This window comes from Anser cygnoides, chromosome 19 (assembly GCF_040182565.1).
Source record: "Anser cygnoides isolate HZ-2024a breed goose chromosome 19, Taihu_goose_T2T_genome, whole genome shotgun sequence".
Classification (NCBI taxonomy): domain Eukaryota; kingdom Metazoa; phylum Chordata; class Aves; order Anseriformes; family Anatidae; genus Anser; species Anser cygnoides.
This window is the reverse complement of record NC_089891.1, coordinates 10,065,192-10,085,614: the sequence shown is the minus strand read 5'-3', so window position 1 is coordinate 10,085,614 and position 20,423 is coordinate 10,065,192. Positions and strand designations below refer to the sequence as shown.

General features: G+C 46.7%; 1 long non-coding RNA gene across 2 annotated transcripts in view; it reads left to right on the top strand.

The window, feature by feature from the left end:
• The window catches only part of LOC125182850 (uncharacterized), an 89,114-nt gene that overhangs the window by 33,760 nt on the left and 34,931 nt on the right, over nucleotides 1-20,423 (top strand). For both annotated transcript variants that reach the window (XR_010825921.1, XR_007163501.2), the window contains exon 2: nucleotides 15,409-15,538. This is a non-coding gene — a long non-coding RNA (uncharacterized lncRNA). The remainder of the gene's footprint in view (nucleotides 1-15,408; nucleotides 15,539-20,423) is intronic.

Sequence of the window (20,423 nt, the reverse complement as noted above, 5' to 3'; positions counted from 1 at the left end):
CTCGCTGGCACAAAAGTCATGGAAACATTCTCAACTTTTGAGATGCAGTCGCTAAAATCAGTTTTATTTGCCTGCCCAGCCCCATTAGGGCTTGCTGTTGTGGCACAGTCATTAGCAGCACTGTCATGCCTTGTGCTGGGGTCTGGGGAATTAACCCTATACTCACTGCCCTCTTGTATCTCGGGGCTTCCCTCCATCCCCTGCTGCCACTGGATATCCCATTGCACGCCCTGTCCAGTGCAAGGACCGTTCTGGTGGCTGGGGCCAGGTTTTCTGAACTTACTCTGCAAAACAAGGAAGGAAAGCACAAATTTCTTCTGCAGTTTGTGTGAAAAAGCCCCATTTCAATGCGACACCGAACCGAGCACGTGTCGGGTGTGCCTGATGCATCCCCTTTGCTCCGGTCCCAGGCTGTTGCGGTCACTGGTGCGAGCTGATGGTACTGGGGCTGGGCTCCCACCACAGGACAGCAGCACGACGGTGTGTGTTATCCACCCTTCCGTACACACAGCAGCCTGTCCTGGGGGGCATCTTCCATCACTCCCACTTATTTCCTTACTTCTAAGGTTCTTAGAATTTCTGATTTTCTTACAGGCCCCTTCCTTACTTATCTGCTGCCTTTCTGCCACCGGGAGCACCAGACATTCCTCCATCGAGGACTGGCTGCCGGAGGGGAAAAGCTGTGGTAGGAGAGAAGAGTGTGTATTTTTAAGCTGTCTCTTCATACAGTTTAGGAGCTGAAAACAAGGAAGCGAGCCAAGATGTTGGTGGAACTCCAGCAAATATGCCATGGACCGTCAGTGGTTCAAGACCCATTTAGGGAACCGCTGGAATGGGCCCTAACAGCTGTAAAGCAGACACCGTTTTCATATTATCCCTGGAGAGATGTTTCCTCCTTTTTTATAACAATTCTTTTAATACTCTTTAAAATGAAAACTTCATTTTCTTGGTATGAAATTACCTTTAAAAAAAAAATAAAAATCAAAGAACTTACCAAGAGTAAAAAACCTGGCGCATGGATACCCATGTGATAGGCACCTTATAAATACCTGTGATAAATAACAAAATTGACATGAAAGTAATCTTAAGAGTCTGCCTTTCATTTCCAAAGACAAGAAAACGTTTCTCAGTTGAAGTTGAAATAATACTATTAACCTATCATCTTGTGCCTACACGAAAGGCACTTAAGGTATGGTGGAGATGTCCAAAGAGCACAGAATTGTATTTACCCTTCTGGAGGTGCCAAAACACTGAGACACGGTGCAGGAATTTTTGATGATGGAATTTCCGCCTAAATTTAATTTCCTTTCTTTGGTTCAAATAAAATCTTTCATTTAATTTTAATGTAGTGCTTTTTAGTAAATCCAAACTTACCAGACTTCAGGGCATTTCAACCTACATCCAGAAGTGAATTTTGCAACGTGAACCCACCGCTGGTGTTTGCGCGGGCGCACCACAACGCCTTTCAATTACCGCGTGCTCTCGGGGATGCAAGGACACGAAGGAAGAGTCAGCCTTCACGTTACAGTCAGGCTGGAAGTCTCAACAGGACACAGGATCTGAATGTTGGAGGTTCTTAATCTTGGCAGGAGTCAGCAAGTGACTTCTGTACTCCCACTACAAAAGACCATTTGCATGAGCATTGGCGCAACCTCCAGTCCTCAGGATCTGCTGTTTGTGCAGAACTGCAGTGACTTCCTCCTTCCCGCAAACGAGTCAATATTGCAAACTGGTTTTATTTCCTCTGTTGGGCACATCAGCTTAATTTATGCATACTTGCTCTGCGTTGTCCAGGTACTTCGTTAGACATTTCAGGGATCTGCGAGTCTCCTGTTTGTGATTCCTGCGTGCTCACTTGCTCTTGTAATTTGGGAGGCTCTTGGATATTTGAAAAACGATGGCTTCATTTGTTTTTCCAAGTTCTTACTGAATCACTTGTTAGTGTACAAGTGACATTCCAGGCATCGGATTAATGAAAGCTCCTTTCTTCTCAGTACAAGTTATATTACGTCAGAAATTTCTCCACACGCACACCAGTTCCAGTTATCTGATTGATATACTTAGACATCACGCATGAAATATGCCTTTATTCGTGTATTTGTGTCTGTAAACTGAAAAGGACCCTTTATTCTGAAGGAAGAGTCCTGCAGCTCGGAGCTGAACTATAAGGCTCTGTCAACAGTCAGGCTGGCCACGGGCCAAAACCCAGTCTTATCTCTTCAAGCAAAATCCGTGGAAGGAGCCACAATAGCGAATTTTGGAAAAACTCGCTGGTGATGTCACCGGCGAGCCCCGGCCAGCAGATGCTGGCACTGCCCGCAGCCTGCTCTCGGCGCTGGGGCTCCTCTCGGTGTCTCTGGGGGCTTCCCGCTGGGGAACCCAAGGAAAGAGTTTATGTGACCCCAAAACCATCCTCTGGGGGCTTGGATCCCGGGCTGCACGCTCCGTGTGCTGCACGGCGTGGAGCAGGGGGGCGAGTTGGTAGCGAACGGGAAAGCAGCCAGGAAAAGCGGTGGGAAAAGGCTCCCACGGGGCCAGCCCGTCTTCTGACCTGATCCAAAACCTGCTCTTTTTTGTCTCTGTTGTCCCTCCTATTGCCTGGAGTGGAGGCAAGGATGAGGATGAATATTTGTAGTGGATAGTTATCGCTTGGGAGCCTCAGCCAGACGAGGGCACCATTGGGCTTGGGCACTGGCTCTACCTAAGCCCTGCTGGCCTTCAAGGCAAGACCTAACAGGTGGAGGAGAAACCGGTGGAGAACAGGTAGGGTGAAAATAACGCGCTCTGATGATGCATCTGTGCCTGAGAGGAAAATCATGGACTTTCCCTGCGGACCTGATGCACAAGGCTGTGGGAGCTGGGCTGTGAGAAGGGTCAGGGACCAGCTCGTTGATGTCCTGCACTTATGAGTTGTCTAACAGCAGCTTGGCAGGATTAGAATCAGAGATCAGAGCAGCTTCTGCTGCTCAGAGAGGTGCAGAGGGCAGCAAGGGGCTCAGGCTGTGGTCAGCTTCATGGATGGATTCCCTCGGGCTACTGGTGTCCTCCCTGCTTCTTTGCCCTTGGCGCATCTTTGTCCTTGGTGTCACTGGTCTGAGGGCAAAATTCAGCCTCTGGGTGCTGTTTTGTTCGCTCTTTTTATCCCAAGCATGGACATCTGGGAGAGTCTTTTATAAGAAATTGGGATGGGTTTTCTTTCCACGTGCCAAAGGCTGGCAGAGCTGGCTGTAGTTTTGACCTGGTAAAACACTGAGGAACGAGTTTAATTTTTTCTCAGTCTTCAATCGTGATGTGGCCCATCACAGTCAGGAAGAGTTTGGACAGAACAACTTTCGCTGGCCCTGGCAGCCATCATTTCAAGCCCCATACTCAGGCTTTGGCTTCCTCTTTGGAAACTGCCCGAGACGTGGAGCGGCCCGAAGGATCTCCAGCACCCACCAGCCATTAACAACCTGTGTGGGCAGACCCAGCAGAAAAGCCAAAGCCCACAGGAGCTTAATTTTTCTCCCACCCTTCCACAAACTGGGCCACAGCTAATGCTAAAAGGGTTTTATGCTGTTACTGCAGGAGTTGTAAGATAGAGCATTTCGGTCCCAAGCTTCCTATATACTTCATTGCTTTTAGCACTCAAGCTTGTGCCGCTCTGGAAGGGGGCAGCAGTATTTGCAAAAAGCTTTTTTGGAAATCTTTCGTGCATCCTGTGCAAAAGCAAACCCTATTGATGGCCAGTAGGAGAAGCAAAGCCCCAAAGTAATTAACTTTTTTTTCTAGTTCTAGTTTCTAACTCTTTCCAAAATAGGTGTCTGTGTGTGTTTATGTAAAGCAAAATGATAGCAGGTCTGTGGAAATATCTAAGTGTAGGTGTGTAATTTATATCACAAGGTGTGCTGGGGATACATAGACTTACCGGTACTGTAGGGAGCACAAAATAATTTTGAAGTTCTTGCAACAGCAGAGGACTGGTTTTTCTTTTTTTCATTTTTTTTCAGCTGAGAGACGAATGAACTAAAATGACAGAGACAGAATGGAAAAAAATAAGCAGACTTGGATCTGGACTAAATATACTAGCAGGATAGAATGTTAATTTCACCCAGATTTGGTTTTGCTTGGGAAAAAAAAAACAACACGTTGTCTCTCAGAGCTGTCTGCATCATGTAGAAATGTGGCACTTGCCCATGTCACTGTGGACCAGCCAGCCATAGCCAGGTCAGCCTCGTCTGCTCCAATTAATAGCTCATCAGAGGTACCTCATATCAGCAGGTGGCCTCTCTAAACACATGTGCTGCAGGAGAGTTACAGGTGAAGCTGAGAGACTTAATGCCAAGTTTCTTTTCTCTGGCGGGCGTGCATCAGACATTGATTAAAATGGGAGTATTTTGGAAGTTAATCAAGAGTATTGAATCAATTAATAAGACACTTAAATGTCTTATTGCCTTAATATGTCTTAAATGTCAAAGTTAGCTGTTTGCTGCTCTAGCTGATTCCTGAGCTGATGAAGATTCCCCACCATCCAGAAGGCTCGGGTGATTAATGTTCAGCTGTGGCGTTAACGGCTTTTAACCACCTGCACCTTACTGACTGTGTGACCTCCTCCTTTAGAAATGGCACTTTTCAGGTGTGATTTAGAGAAAACCCAGAAAATTCCCCCCAAACAAGCCAGATAAGGAACAATTATGATAGGAATACAAGTGATAATCTGATTTTTTTTGCTGTCACTAATTTCATTTCGTACAAATAAGAACATGCTTCTTGAGCATGGGGAACAAGGGGCAAACCTAACCTGAGCCTGGGGCAAGCACCAGGGGCTGGAATCTGAGGACTCCAAGGCTGCCACAGAGCCTGGCAGGGAAAGATCATATCCTACAGTGAGAGCATCTCTGGCGAGATGAGCAGTGAGGAATTGGGAAGGACAAAGAGGACCTTGGCTGTAAAATCCTACTGTCCTCTGTGGCAGTGCTGGTCCAGCAGGGTAAAGAGCATTTGCAGTGCAGGAAGGGCAATTTCTGCTCTGCATTGCGTGCCGAAAGGCCTCATCACGCGTGATGCAAGGGGGATGTCCAAAGGGGCCCTGACCTCCTCTAATAGCGGTAACATTAAAATATTCTGCTGCAAGATCACAGCGACATCTGAAACTTTCTTTCAGTCGTTTTCTTCCCCCTCCTTCTTTCTCATCTCTTTGGGTCTTTTGGCCCATATGTTGCTAATTTTCTGTCTTTTCAAAGCACTCTGTTTCATTTAAAGTCAGAATACATTCTATTCATCACCGTGAATACTAGGGAAAAAAGAGATCTCAAAGGTCAGTGTTCCCCTTAATATATAAAATAAATGAGCAAAGCGCTGTGTTTTTTTCCTTTAGCTTATTACATTTCCTAATCTACTTTTTAGCTCTACTGTGTGAGATCACAGGAGGGACTTAGCAATCGCTCCTAGAAAGGCATTTAGATTTTCTGCAAAAAGGAGTCCCTCAAAAACGCGTGCCTTTGTACTTAGATCTGCTGAGCCAGACTTCAGCCAAGCTAATTACTGGTCAGCAAGCTGGCGTGCCACGACGGTGACATGCACAGGCACCCGAAGGACTTCCCTTGCCAGGAGCCCACTTCCATTTGCTCTTCACCACCCTTACCCAGGAAAACAGTTCCTCCTTTCTAAGGTATTGCATTTAAACCACTGGGATCTGTGCAAGGGAAGATAAAAAGAAAACACTGGCAGTTAGATTTCTGAAGTAATGTTTAAGTAGGCCGTAGTCTTACCAAGATGCCAGTTAAACTATTACAATCATTCGAAGCTCAGAGGAGCGTGCGAGATGAGCTTAATTTTCACTTTCTGTTGTTCTAGAGGTGTGCTCTGTTTGTACAAAGCGATCCCAGGCCTGCAGTTCTGGAAGGGCATGTAGAAGATGGTCCTGCAGCCCTCTAAGCGTTAATTATATCAGTAGCCCACTATTTTCTTGCTCTGTCCCATCTGCGATGACAAATGCCGATCTCCCCGCAGCTGTGACAGCGACGCAGGGCTTGGGCAGCCCACACCTCCCCTCGCCGGCTGCATGACCCAGGAGACACGGCCAAACCCCAGCCAGCTGGAGGGCCAAGGGAACCTTTCTTTACCAAACCTCAGACCACATGAAGGTGCCTGCATTCGTGTTATGTTATGAACTTGGGGCTCAGGCCAACTTAGTTAAAACATTCATCAAGACTCATCAAAACTCAGATCTTTGTAAGGAATCTGGGCCTGAGAATGGGACTAAGCCAGGCCTGGACTTCGGCTAGCCGGGAGGTGAGTATTGGCTGGCGTGGGATGAGGAGCAGAGGAGACTGTGGCAGGATTTCCCCCGCTCCCGGGCTGCATTGCTGCCTCACACTGCGACCTTGAGGACCCGAACCACCCCATACACGAGCCACGGGGGTGGAAGTGCTGGGGTTGCCCTGCAGTTTTGGAGCCCATGGCAGTTTTGGAGCCCATGACTTGCTCAACATGTGGCCAGAGCAGGCCCGGCCCAGGCCGCGGCCTCCTCCCCGCGTGTCAGGCCCTGCGTGCTCCGTCCCGCTGCGAGCTGACGTGGGCAGAGACCTGCTGTTCGTTCAGAACACTTGCACGGTGACTCCGCTAATAAATAATCTCACGAAAGTTTCCTTCAGCGCTATAAGGTGCCTACTTTCATCTGGCAGCGCTTCAGGGCTGGCACTTCATCAGTAGATGAACAAAGCCAAGTAATACAGTACAAGCAAAACTATTACAGCCTGGGGTATTTCCAAAACGAGGTCCTGACCAGAAAAAAATAAAATAAAAGGAAAAAGATGGAAGAAGTAGGCAAGGAGGGGCTTTAAAAGCTGTTAGCTTTGAGCTGTAAATTTAGTTTAAATAACTTTTCTGGCTGTTTTGAACAAGCGTAGAAGTTGCATATCAGCAAGTGAAAGTTTCTTGCTTTGCAGAACAGTTCCATCAATCTAAATTAAGAGTGTTCAGTGGGAACCAGGAATGATGCTACTGAAGAAATCACAGCCTAAAAACCAGTTAGCAGGCAGCTGTTCTTGGATGCCTTTCCACCACGGGGCTATTTGATCTCTCTGGAGGCTGATACAAGTCCTGCAGATGGGTAATGGGTTCTTTTTGAACAACAGGCCTGCAACGTTTCTGCATCTGCAATTGAAAACACTGTGGCAATGAAAGGAAGCAGGGTCTTTTAGGTCTTGTTTCTGGCTCTACCACTAATTTAATGCATGACCTTGGGCAAGTCAAAAAGCATCTCTGACCTCAGTTTACCTAGTGGGAAAGTGGGAGTGGTAGCACTTATCAGCCGCTGCGGTATCCGAGATTTCACTCAGTGTGTTTCCTCAGTCTGCTGAGACAAGTGAATCATCATCCTGCCCGCTGTGGGCAGCCTTCTGCCCCGCTCTGCAAAGCATCCTCTCCTTACGGGGCGCTGGTAACACATGCTTGTAACTCGGTGTTGGAGAGAGTTATAACCTGCGGCTGACCTCTAGCACTTGAGCATTTCCAGGCAAGCATGGGTTGTGCTAATCCATCACGATGCCACTCGGCTGATCACTGGACTCTTTCCATGATGTATCCTCATCGCTTTCGACCAAGAAGCAGAATTGTTCTTAGAAAAGCACATACACTTTAAAGCCTGAAGTTTCTATCTTTTGCCACATTCGGCTTCCATACAATTAATTTAACACCCAGCTGGTAGTAAAATTAGGCGCTTCCTGAGCATTATGTTTTTTAAATTGCTTTCTTAATGCCTTCTGCTCTATTAGGGCTGTCCCGCTGAGGAAAGGGCTAATATCTCCTCCCAAACTCAACTTTTCACTTAGCATTGCTGTACGAGAGAGAACAATATCCCTGTTGTAAAAGTGGCATTTTATCAAAGATGCCCAACAGGCTCTCCAGAATCCTTGCAAATCTTCCCGTCTGGAGGTGGTTTCACATCCCCGGGTTCTGGATTCGTTAGACCTTGCATGACAGCCGGTTATTTGGGACACCACCCGCTGCGTATCCGAGGGCAGGGAGGGTGACTGCTCGACCCATTTGCCACAAGGACAGGGAGGATTTTGGCATCTAACTTAGCACATTGCGGCTGCTCTCTGAAATGGAGATCGGATTGTGGCTCCGGGAGGCGTGAAACCAAACCGACTGGCAGGCGTCAGAATCTATAGCAAGTCACAATAGTTTTCCTAACCTGGAAGGGAGGGAAAGAAGGGCCCTACAGAAGACATCCCGTGTCTGATTACACTCCATGCATCCACAGCTATTGAAGCTCTCTGATTACCGTGTTTGAGATTTAGCTGCAACATCCCATTTGTTACAAGCAGATATGTAAAGTCTCCTTCGTATTCAGGTTCATTTAAAGATTTACATTTTGTATTTCCTTGCTCCTTTTCTGACGATGTACATAAAACAGAATTGTAAATGTTTAGGAAAATCAAAGCTATTCTTAGATGCCTGCAATTCCACTAAGTTTGTATTCTTTAATTTGTGCCATGAAAGGAAAAGGAAATCTGGGAGAGAAGCTTGTAGTTTGCTTTTTGAGGTTTCCTTTACTGCATTTCCATTGAAACTTGGGGCTCGGAGTTATGTTTCCCAAGGCAGTTTGAAAGTCTTCTCGGCAACCATTCCCTCCAAAGGACACGTCTGCAGCCGCCTCTCACACCTTCTCACAGAGCTGTAGTGGAACATTTTAAGGTTAATTTCAACAGAACCAACTTCAGCAGGTGTCCAGGAGTTCAGCTACACTTGTCTACCTTGGCAAAATTGGTAAATTTCTGGGTAAAATTCTGCCTACCTGTGTTTTTTTTTTATTTGTTTTTGTTTTTTTAATAAATGCTACCGTTTTCAGGGTAGAAACCAATACCAAGCACAGTGCTGAGATATTGCTATGGCCGTAATAAACTGGATTCTGAATATTGTGAGCCAAAATGCCAATCCCTCTCTCTGCCAAGTACCTCCTAGTCCCATTGGTACCCACAGCTTCACTCCAATGCACACACTGGAGAAGGCAAACCGGGGGAGAGCGGGAAGAAGCGGTTTCAGATTAGGATCTCTGGAAGAAAATCACTCCCTGGGTAAATCCAAGCTAGATGAAATCTGCCCTTCTTTTCTTCTGCTTCATGCACCGTCAATGTCTTGAGAAAGTTCAGCCCCACAATACCAAGTGGGAAGTGAAATGCTGAACACAGCTCCAAACTGGCAGAACGAGAATTTTTCAAAGGAATGAGAATTGCATTCCCTGAAGCCAGCCCCAGCACTGCTCTTGGTTCTCTGCTTCTGAATCCGAAATTAAAAAGAAAAAAAAAAAAAGGAAAGGGAAAAAAAGAAACAACCCACCACCAACAAAACAAACAATAAACAAAAAACCACCAAAACCTGCTAGGAATGAGGAGGGCTGTTACTTCACCCTTTGCCCAGGTTTGCAGCTCTGTGGGAAAGGCAGGTTATCCAAACAAAAGCCTTGCAGAGGCTGTGTAGCTCGATGAGCAGAGCTCTGAAGTGGAATTCAGGAAAACCAAGCCCTCCTTCCTGCTCGGCTACCAGTCTGCTGGAAAAACTGAACGCTTTCCTCTCGACATGTGTGGTAACGGGAATTTCCAGTCCAGAGAAAATTTCTCATATCTAATATATTCCTCCGAATTAAATAAAATAAAATCGGAGATGTGGAATTTTCCACAAATGGAAAATTTCAGATCTGGAGAGCCCAAAGGCGAGAGCATCCCTGCCAGCCCCGCTCCACTGCCCGCTGCCGGGGAGCAGCCAGGTCCCACGGCTGGGGCCAGGCAGTGAGGATGGAGCCCCAGGAACCTGCTCGGAAGCTCTTGATGGGAACCAGGAGATAGAAATTTGACGTAACAGATTGTTTCTGGGGGAGATTTTTTTTCAATTCTCGTCTTAAACCACAAACGTGCTACCAGCTGGCATGGAGAGCACGTGCTAAGGGCAAACACGTGCGTGCCGTGTGGGACCTCACCAGCCACGTTTAGCAAGGGACGCTGCGAGCTATGACCAGATTTGGGACAGAAAAGGGGTGCGGGGTGTCCCAAATCGGGCTGGCTGAGCCTCGCCATGGGGCAGACGTTCAGCACATCTTGGTGAAGTTAGAGGAATTTGGCACGGTGCGTTACCTTCGCAAGTCAGCGCGGGAGGAATGCTTTGCACATATGAACTATCTCATGCTCACCAAAGCGCTTATTAGTTTCAGGCACTGGCCCCTGTATTATTATGGCCTTGATAACTTTATTAAATTCAGCCCCAGCTTATTCATCTCTCAGAATGGCCCTAACTATTTGTAGATATTTTAAAGTAGCCATCCTTGCATCGTGATCGCTTCCAGACCTTGCTGAGAGACACGCATGTGTTTGAAATGCCTGCTTTCCTTCTCCATTTCACCATAAAGTAGCCAATTTAATTTTGCACAATACCATTTGATAACAACCATGTGTGTGCGTCTTCAACGTTTATATACTTCAGAGAAGGTACTGCTTGGTCAGTGTGAGATAATTTCACAAAGAAAAACGGAACCAGATGTTCCTCCTTTTCATTTGGCTTCCCAGTCCGCCTATCTCGTTTCTAATGTCAATCTCCGCTCAGGTTTTCCATTACCTTGGGAAGGGGATATCTTTACACTTTATGTTTTCATTACCAGTGTGTCTGACAACGTGTGCGGAGTAGCTGAGGTAGATGATTATCAGCTTAGCACCTCTGAGATCATTATTAAACAGCAACGATGCCTGCAAAGAGGAAGGGTGTGGATGTGATCGCAGGGAGGAATCCTTGGGGGCTGCATCTTTTGGACCAAACCTGGAGGGTGACAGGTCCTTGCCATCGGGATAGCTAGAGGTGGTGAGGGGTATCCTCGGCTGCCGAGTGGGCAGGAGGGGCTGCAGGCGAGCAGATGTCCTCGCCAGGTGTCTGAACAGGCAAGGTTAGGGCCAGCATTTGTTGGTGAGGGCTTCTTCCTGTTTATGGCCCTCCTGCGTGGGTGGCAGGGCAGAGGTAAAGCTGAGGGTGAGTTAGGTTATGTTGAGAAAGAGAAGGGGAGTCCCTCTGAAGTTGCAAAGCACTAGGGTGGGAAAGACGAAGGGTTTGCTGGCAGAAGAAAGGGGGAGTTTCTCAGCAGGACGTGCTGGGGTGCCGTGAGGCATCCTCCCACCCTGGCCGTCAGGGCTGAGCAGCCTCCTCTCGGAGCCACAAGCGGTGGCCCAGCACGAAGCTCATCTCCACTTGGACGACGGATCTTGGGCAGCCACCGCTGTGCGGGCTGGATCCTGGGCCACGTTGCTCTGCAGCAGGCTGGGTTACATCGTGTGAGTCAGGGAGAGGAGGGAGCGTGGTATCTGCCCGGTTGTGGAGTCCTGGCAGCACAGTCCCACAAACACCCCATCTTTGGGGCACTGACACATCGGCACCGCTGCAGAGAACAGGACCGAGCACAGAGGAACCGAGCGCAGGGACCTGCAAGCCTCGGTGGCCCAGCATTGCTATTGCAAGGCTGTAAAGTTATAAACCATCTCATTTACAGGTGCTTTCACCTTGACACCTCCTGCTGTTAAGCTCCTTTATGAGAGCACCACTTTGTGATCCTCCAGTGACTCACCGGTCTTGTGACACCCTGGCAGGCTGCAGATTTTGGCCGTCGTCCGCGTGCTGGCGGGACAAGAGGCCCTTGGAAAGAGGCCGTCACTGCAGGGAGCGTCCGGCCTCTCTCACAGCCGCCTTTTGGGCCGGCCAAGCTGGGCAGGGACGGATGCCAGAGCAACGCCTGGCTCCTCTGCCCGATGGACCTCTGCGGATGGCTCGGAAGATCAGAGGAGAACTGCAGGAGTCTGCTGAGGGCCTCCAAGAGAAACCAAGTCCTCCGGCTTTGAGGGCATCGCATGCTTTCTGCTCGCTGCTTTTCTTTGCCCCTTTTTCTTTTGGTTGGAATATGAGCTCAGCGTGAGCCTCGCCTGTATTACTTTTAGCTAAATCACCCCAAATTTGCAGAAAACCTTATATAAGCGTAAGCTGATCTTATGAGTCATGCTCATTGCCGTGAATACTGTATGACATATGGCAAAGCACTGGAATGGGACACATTCTCCAAGCAGCTGGCTGGAGTCATGCTAATCCAGTTAGCGGGTGGCATGTAGGCCAATGAGCAGAGGTCCTGCAGAAAGAAGTCCCGATAATCGCCATTTCTCAGGGACTAATCCTAAATGGCTTTGCTCCCTGGCACTGCTTGCAGTAATAACAGCAGGTGCCCGCGCAGAAATCCCTTCCCCAGCACCTTCTTCATGTCTTTGCTTTCCAAGAGAGGAGTTGAAAGACTTCCTGATAAGGATACAGGGAAAAAAAAAAAACACGCTATCAATTTTTTAAAAGCCTTTTTCTCTTGAATTGTCAACTGTCTGTGATTTTTTCTGCAGTCGTTAAAAAAGTAATAATTTTGTCACTCTCTGTGCTTCCAATCCGGTAACTTGTAGGAGAAGGCAACGCCGGCGGAGGCCTGGCAGGAAGGAAGGAGGGATGTTTGCTTAATGCATGCTTAACTGGCAATCATCTTGGCAAGTTCTTGGCCTCGCTGCAGTCAAAGTGGCTTTCATCACTGGAGTTATAATTTGTCTCTGCCTTCCCGATTGCTCCTTCCTTCCTTTCTCTCATCTCCCTCTGCAATGTACCTGAACTAACACAAATCCAGTTCCTACCCCAACACACTGAGATGCACAGCGAAGAATAATGCCTGATGCTGATGAGCATGGTTGCAGCCCCAAATGGCCTGTGCCAGTGTCTGCTGAAAAGGAAGCAGTGGGAAAGAGAGCGGTGACAGCGGCGCTCGTACCCCTCGCACCCTCGTACAGCATCGCCAGGCTGGCTGTGACTTTATTCCCTTTGGGGCTCACCGGAGCAGCCACCCACAGCCAATTGTCCCATTGACTTCAGTGGATATCAGATGAGATCTTTAGCTCCCGAGGGCAGGATTATCAACCCAGGATATCTAAGGTGAGGCCTCAGTTCCACATTAAGGCATACAGATAAGGGAATGGAATTTTTTAAAGGATGAGTTCGGGTATTCAAAGGCTCCGCAAATTCCGTCTACTAATTTTGCTAACAAAATCCTCATCCTCAGGTGTGCTTCACGCGTCCCCAGGTATGCAGCTTAGGTGACCCGGTTTGGAAAACACAAAATTCAGCTCTGCCTCTGTCTGCAGAAAGCACGTGGTGTACAGCAGGGTGTAAACCCTCACCACGCTGCGCTCGGTGCCACCGTGCCGGACCCACGCACAGCTGTCGGAGACCGAACCTTTGGGTGCTGCCGTGCCTCGGGCTAGTGAGAGCACCAAAGGATGCTTGTGCAAATGAAACACAGCAGGTGTTGTGCTGACTTTCACGCAGTTACAGGGATGTTACAGTCTAACCTGACGCTGTGTCATCCAGCGCTCTTTGAAAAGTCCTGGGGAAGTCTCTTTGAAAAGAGGCTGGATAAGATCTCAAAGCCCTCGCTGCTCCTCCTCACCCCACCACGATCCCGACGCCCTGGTCCGTATTTTCTAGGTCATCATCCAGGCATGGCTTTCTCTTCTGTGAAAATGCTCAGGTCATTTGTTAGTGACAACAAAGGATAGATCTTTTGGTGATGTAAATCAATGTCACTTCAAAGCTTCAATGGAGCGATACTTATTTACTTCAGATATCAGATCCTTATGTTTTGCTTTTATGTGTGTCAAAGTTCCTTTTTTTGAAAGGTAACATTTTGTTGCAAATTTCTATAATTAAGCCACCTCATTTCTATGGCAATAGACACTATTAAAAATAATAAAATAAATATTCCAGCACCATTTAATTCTGGCAATGCCAAGCTAAAAACCTTTCCGTCAGTTCTCATTATGAAGGCAGCAAAACGTGCTTAACAGACTATCTTATCAAAATTAGTGAAAACATTAAACTTCCCCAAAAACCCTTCTTTTGAAAAGTTGTTCTAAGCAAGTTTCTAAAATCTCAGAAGTATTAAATCCTCATTAATATAAGCTCAATGTATTTATGGTGTCAAAAATGTGTTTTATAAAAGCCAAAAGCAGAGTTGCACAAGTTGCCTCATTATCAATAATCTAGCATCGTCCCTTTTATGTGTCATTTCTTTACACAATATACTATCATTTATGACTTTTAGCAAATACATCATGGCAAAGGATTACTCTCATCAGAGGCAGTCTTTGAAAAGGATATGCTAATTTCTAGAGAGCAAGAAAACATCAAAACAGTGCCAGCAAATAGCCAAGGGACTTTCATGTCTTAATATCCTTCAGAAGTGCTTTATCTCCTAGTGCAACGTGTATCATAGTATAAACAGGAAATGAAACAGCCAAGGCATCAAAGAACCACCAGTGCATGGCTGTAATTTTAGATCAGGTTTAATAAAGGTTATCTGCAGCAGGCTAATCAAACAAAAGGGTGTATGTTTTAAAGCGCCATTTGATAATTTTCATTTAAGGCTCCCGATCAAAGAGATCCTAACAATGTCTTACTGACTCCAGATAGATCCCTTTGCCTCACTTTTCAAAGTAGCTTCGTTTATTGCTGGTAAAACTGGTTTTGATGTTCTAATTTTTTAGGTGGAGGAGAGATCAGAAACTGCTCTGGTTTCCTGTGCACCTTAATTTGAAAAGCAATAGAAAGAGAGCTGGGGAGGAAATGAGCAAACGCAGCCAGGGTCAGGAAGATCTCGGGGTCATTTCTCCAAGTTTTCAGTGACCATAATGCCCGGGCAGGGGCTCCCATCCCAGACAGGGATGGTTTGCATAACATGAGAAGAGGAGAAAAACCTGGCCAAGAGCGGGCCAGGCCCTTGACTAGTTATCAGGAAGGCAAAATGCACTGGAAGCAAGAGGCAGGAAAAAGAAAAAAAAAAAAAAAGAAAAAAAAAAGGGATCTGGAGCTCTTCTTGTTTCAGAGGCAAGGCAGAAAGAGCCAGACAGCTGCTTTGGTGCCACCCCAGGCATGACACTTGTCTGCCCCATCCACTGGGACAGCTCTGCTGAAACCTTGGTTTGGTTGGGGTGAGGGTGGCTCAGGTGGGCTGGGATTTGAGAAGGGCGACACCAGAATGTGCGGGTTCAGGAGTTATTGCTGGCTTTGGCTGCCTTTTCTTTGCATTTAGCCAGAGCCTGGCTGGAGGTAGGCAGTGTTCCTGACTTGGCCAAGGGTAAGGACCTTTGGTAAGGACCTAAGGGAAGTTGGTGTTCAGGACCCCTGAAAATCCAGGCAGTGTCTCCAAGGGAAAAATTTCTCTTATAAAAAAAAAAAAAAGGAGAAAAAAATAAAAAAAATAGAAAGTTATAATTTTATTTTTTTTAAATTTTATAAAATTATCCTTCTGCAGAACAAAACCTGCAAATCTTTTCCCCTTTGTTTATGGTTTATTTCTTGATTCCCCTTCAGGCCAGATCTGCTTAAAGTTCCTGGAAAAATGGCTGTTTGATGCTTGCTGGAATTGGAGTAATCCTAACAGTCGAGATTTGGAGAAGCCGCCACCTTCCAGCAAGGCCAGAGCACTTGTTTGGGATGCCAGGTTAGTCTTCCTCATTCCTGATTTCACAGTTATTCTGTCTGGGGAGCAAAGAGACAGATGAGAATTTTCTCCAAGTAGAAGCTTCATGAAAATTGTTATGTTTCTAGCAAGACACATACATCCGAGGAATGAAATATAATTCAAATGTTTGGTCAAATTTTCTGCACTATTCAAGCCCAGGAATGTTTCAAACTGGGTTTCGTACAAAGGAGGCACTCCACATTGGGCATGAACTCTAGCCTTGAAAATTCAGGCATGAATATCTCTTGCAGGGGGCAGCAGGAGATGTACGGTGGGTAGCTGGGATGGCAGGAGAAGCCCCCGTGTGCCCACCCATCAGGTCCAGGTGGGTCTGGGTGCTTTGGGGAGAGCTCCTTTGGGACCGGTGGGAAACAATGGGGCGGCAACGCCCTGCTGGAGGAAGGGAATGGGCAGCTCAGTGCCTTCTGAAAGCTGCTGCACTTTGTGGCTTGCATGTTTGTAAAGCTTGTTGTTATTTTACATGTCCAGATATCCAAAGCACCACAGGGGGTGGTTCTAAGGAAAAATCCAAATAAATAAAAAATTCACCCTTGGGTGCACTTAATATAGTTGGTAAGAAATGTGCTGACTCCCAAATAGTCTCCTTCCCACACACTTCACGAAACGCTAGTTTTATACATATACATGTGCATATATTTCCTGCTGTTGCTCTCTTAAATATTTCAAAGTATTCTTATGAACAAATATACTTTTATCGTGGTATTTGTAGGAGCGCGAGACCTTGGTTGTACCCATTCAGCCTTGCTTTGCTTCTTTTCCCTTTCAAGTAAATTTTAAATTACCAAAGAAGTGCTGATAGTCACAAAAATCTACTTATTGGCCATGAAAACTCAACCATAAGTAATCACCCCGAAACCGGTCCCATGAAATATTCATGTTTCAGGAACGCAGTTCTGTGCAGGGCGGTCTCTTCCGATAATAAATGCTTCAGGAAAAGCAAAATGGTGACTCCTCTGTTTTGAGGAACGAGAATGCTGCCAAACCATTTGGCAGAATAATCTGTTAGAAAACAAAAAGCAGGGCTTGCTTCTCATTAAAAACCCCCAGCGAGAGGGAGGCTGCCGTCCAGGCAGCATCCTTCGGCCCGCCTCGCCATCGATCTTCGCCGTACCTGCAGCTGCCCCAGATCCCTCCCCGCACTGGATTACCGGCTCCAGTGCAGACATGGATCAATAGTGACTGAAGGCTAGTAATGACCAAATGTCAGACACTTTTTAGCAGCTTATTTGAACTAATATTGGTACTTCCTAATCCCGTTATCAAAGGATTCCATGAAAAACACCATGACGGTTGGTACGAATTGCCGACCTTTCACAGATTCGTATATGTGAAGCCAGAGGAAACCATTCAATAATCTTTTTCTGCTGACCTTTATTTCACGGGCCATTAAGTTTCATCCATATCAAGTCTGGTAACTGGTGTCTGACTAAGGTGCAACTTGTGCTTGGCAAAAGTATATCTTCAAAGAAGGAAACCAGCCTTGGTTTGAAGACACTGGAGCTGGAGACTTCACCGCCCCTTGGCAGTTTTGCTCAGAGGTTATGACAGTTTATTTCTGGGCACTCATCTGCCCCAGGAAGTTAACTCAGGGCAAGGGAATGTGTGCAAGCAAAGCCAACAATCTCTACTGCATCTGCAGACACAAGCATGGGCACAAGAGTCATTCAAAAATACTCTACAATGACTGCTATGTCTACAGGCTTTATTTTGAATTTGTCTGCCTTGGGTTTCATCTATCAGTCCTTTTCAGAGCATTCCCCTGTTAACCAAAGAGCTGGGTGTTTGATGCTGATGTGCTGTCTTCAGGCCTCATCCCCACCTTCTCCTTAATAAAAGTCCCCAGGGCTGGAGCACGGTGATTTCTCATGTCACCTCCAAATCTTTTTTGTCCATTCTGCGTTGGCCAAATCAGAGAGTGGGCGAACTCCTGGCCTGGCTGTATTCAGAGCGACTGAGGCATTTCTGTTGGCTCACAGTTGCCTACCAACCCTGGCTCACTGAGCTTGGAGGATTTTGCGTCATGGCCAGGGGATGAGCTTCAGTCTGTAGAGGACCCAGACGAGCCCTGTGTAGTGCCCAGACATCTCCTTTGCCCTCCAGCCCGATGTTCTCCTCCCAGGCTGTGGCCCCCGAATGCCACCAGCAAACAACGAGACAGACACCACGTCATGCCTGCGGTTGTCATGTGGCCGTCTGCAAAGTTACTTACCGGAGCCACTGTTTGCAAGGCTGGGGATCTAGCTCTGCCTGGAAACATCATTTAATAAGTTTTGAGTGGTGCCTGTATGCAAGCAGGGCTCTCAGGCCATGCACGTGCAACGCGGGACCTGGGCCGTAGCAAATGGCTTTGCTCAAGATTTGTCTGTGACCTCTAGACTTTGGGAAAATGTGAACACGAGCTGGCAGGTGGCAAATAAAATATACATGGTCCAAAACATGCCTGAGCTCAGCAAATAGTGTGCCTAAGTCCTAAAATTATCCAAGACAGTCTCCATAATCTTTATGGGAGAAAATTAAGTCTTCAAAGCAAGAAGGAATTTAAACTATCCCTGGTTCAAAGAAAATTGCCACATGCCGACAAACATTAAGAATGATAATATTTTGCTAAAGCCCCAGTAAATCGTTGTGTGGTTTCTCTGCATTTCCTTTCCCATTGCCATTCATTGCTCATACATCCACATTCACACTGGGAGGTGAAGGAGGAAAAGCTCCCTGTTGAAAAGAGAAGAAAAAAATCATTTTAATTTGATATGATGCCCTGGGATATGGTTTTGACCAAGTAACGCTGCTTCCTGTGCAGGTGGCTTCTTCCAGGAGTCTTTGGAGCATTTGCCAACTACCAGAACATCTCAAGTTGAACAGAAGCCATCAAGCATCTTATCAATCTGTCACATTAACAACTGTAATTAAAAGCATTAAGCAAATACACTAAAAGCCTCATTGGGAAGGTGCTAGAACCTGTGTATGCCTTTGTGTTCACGTAATTGCTTCAATTACAGTTCTAGGTTGTTAAATGTCTGTATGTACTTGGGGAACATGAAGGAAAATAAGAAGGACCAAAGAAATGAATTTTTGTGGTGTGATTTTGAAGTGTGACAGCACGCTGCCGGTGCCCTCTTAGTGGCAAAGATTTTCACCTTTGTTTATTAATGGACAAGCAAAAAAGTCTGGAGCAGAGCACACGACGTGAGCCCCCCTCCAAACAGCCACCCACCCCTCGGCTGCGAGGAAGGAGCCGGCTCATCCTCACCCCATCCCTTACTGGATTAAACCTTCCCGCTCATGGCTTCTTTGCCCTTCTGAGGTGTTACGTAAATCCAGGTCTAGATTTTGATTCTGAACCAAATTCTGATTTAGTTCAGTCTAAACAGCGACAGAAACCATTGCACATGCGCAGCAACTGACAAGAGACAGTGGTTAGCATGAGGTTAACGTTCAGTTGTAAAAGCAGCAGTAATTGAGCAATAGGACCAGAAGAGCTCAGGCCGATCCAGCAATGCCTTACTTGCAGAGCTGCGTACAGGGACAGTACATCAGGAAAGTCAGTTCCCATTACACTGTTTTGCCCTAAAGGAGCTTGGCTACTTTGGCAGCGCAGATGACATTAAACAGATGAAGAAGAAAAATGGCTCAAATATGATTATAATACATATGCGTAGCTGTCACAGCCCCCTTTCAAATTGCACCATATGAAAATAACCTCATCAAAACAGAAAGACTTCTAGGGCTGAGGTTAATTGCAAAAAAAGCTCTAAATAAAATAATCAAAAGGCCCCAAATATTGCTATTGGTGCGAGCCAGCAGTTCGCTCCGAACTTTATAGAACAAAAAGTTTGTTCTGCACTTGCAAACCTTGCCATAAAAAAGACAAATCAAAACTTTCTGCTGGAACAACTCAATAGCTGTGTTTTAATATGCACCAGGTTGCTTATTATTCATGCACCAAAACTTCTGTCACTAGCAAGCTTGAAGTCAAGCCCTAGCTCATCCACAAACGATGCCAGGCAAAGAGAGCCACATCTGGACCCAGCGTTAGATCCCCCCTACGACATTCTTTAGAGGTGCTGAACAAAGCCCCCAGTCTACCTCCTTTAAACTTTGCAGGTATTTGAAGGTGGAGCTGAGCTTTGCTGCTCCCTCAAAGCTCTGTCCAGAAAGCTGGGCATCAGACTGCACAGGGCTGTGCTGCATCTTCACTGCAAAGCTTACAGCCCTCACGAAGGTGGCTGTGAATTTTTTTTACATGTGTGCAAGGAGCACGGTCCTTCAGAGAAGATTTGTGGCCACCTTGCGTGCGATTTCCCCTTCCCCCGGTGTGAGTGTGAAGCTGGGTGAGACTCAGAAGCTCCGTCGGAGTTTTGCTTTCAGAGTTGGTTTTGTTTAAGTGACTCGAAGCGGTGCTCAGCTGCCTGGATCGAAGCCAAAAGAAATGTTGATGCAAATCCTGCAAAGTAAACCTACCCCCTCCCCGAGTCACGTGCAGCTTAATTGTTTTCTATTTTATTTCACGCAACATCCCCAATCTATCAGTGTGACAAGCAACGCGCTGCATGCGGCAGCATGGAAACACTTCTGATTTTCTTTCTGCAAGGCTGGAAAAATCTGCCTTCTGGCTCTCTCCTGTCCAATCCCTCGTGCTTACATTTTTAAGAGGCTGGATAACAAAGTTGAGGAACTGAATCAACTTTGAGACCGAAAGTCCCCAGCGTTTATGTTAACTACTCCATATATGACTCTGAAACTTGTCCCTGAAGTTTGACTTGGGCATCCTCTTAATCTCCCATCCCTCAGCCCAAGACAGCTTTAGCTTATTACATCTCTCCATCCAGGAAATCCCCCTTAA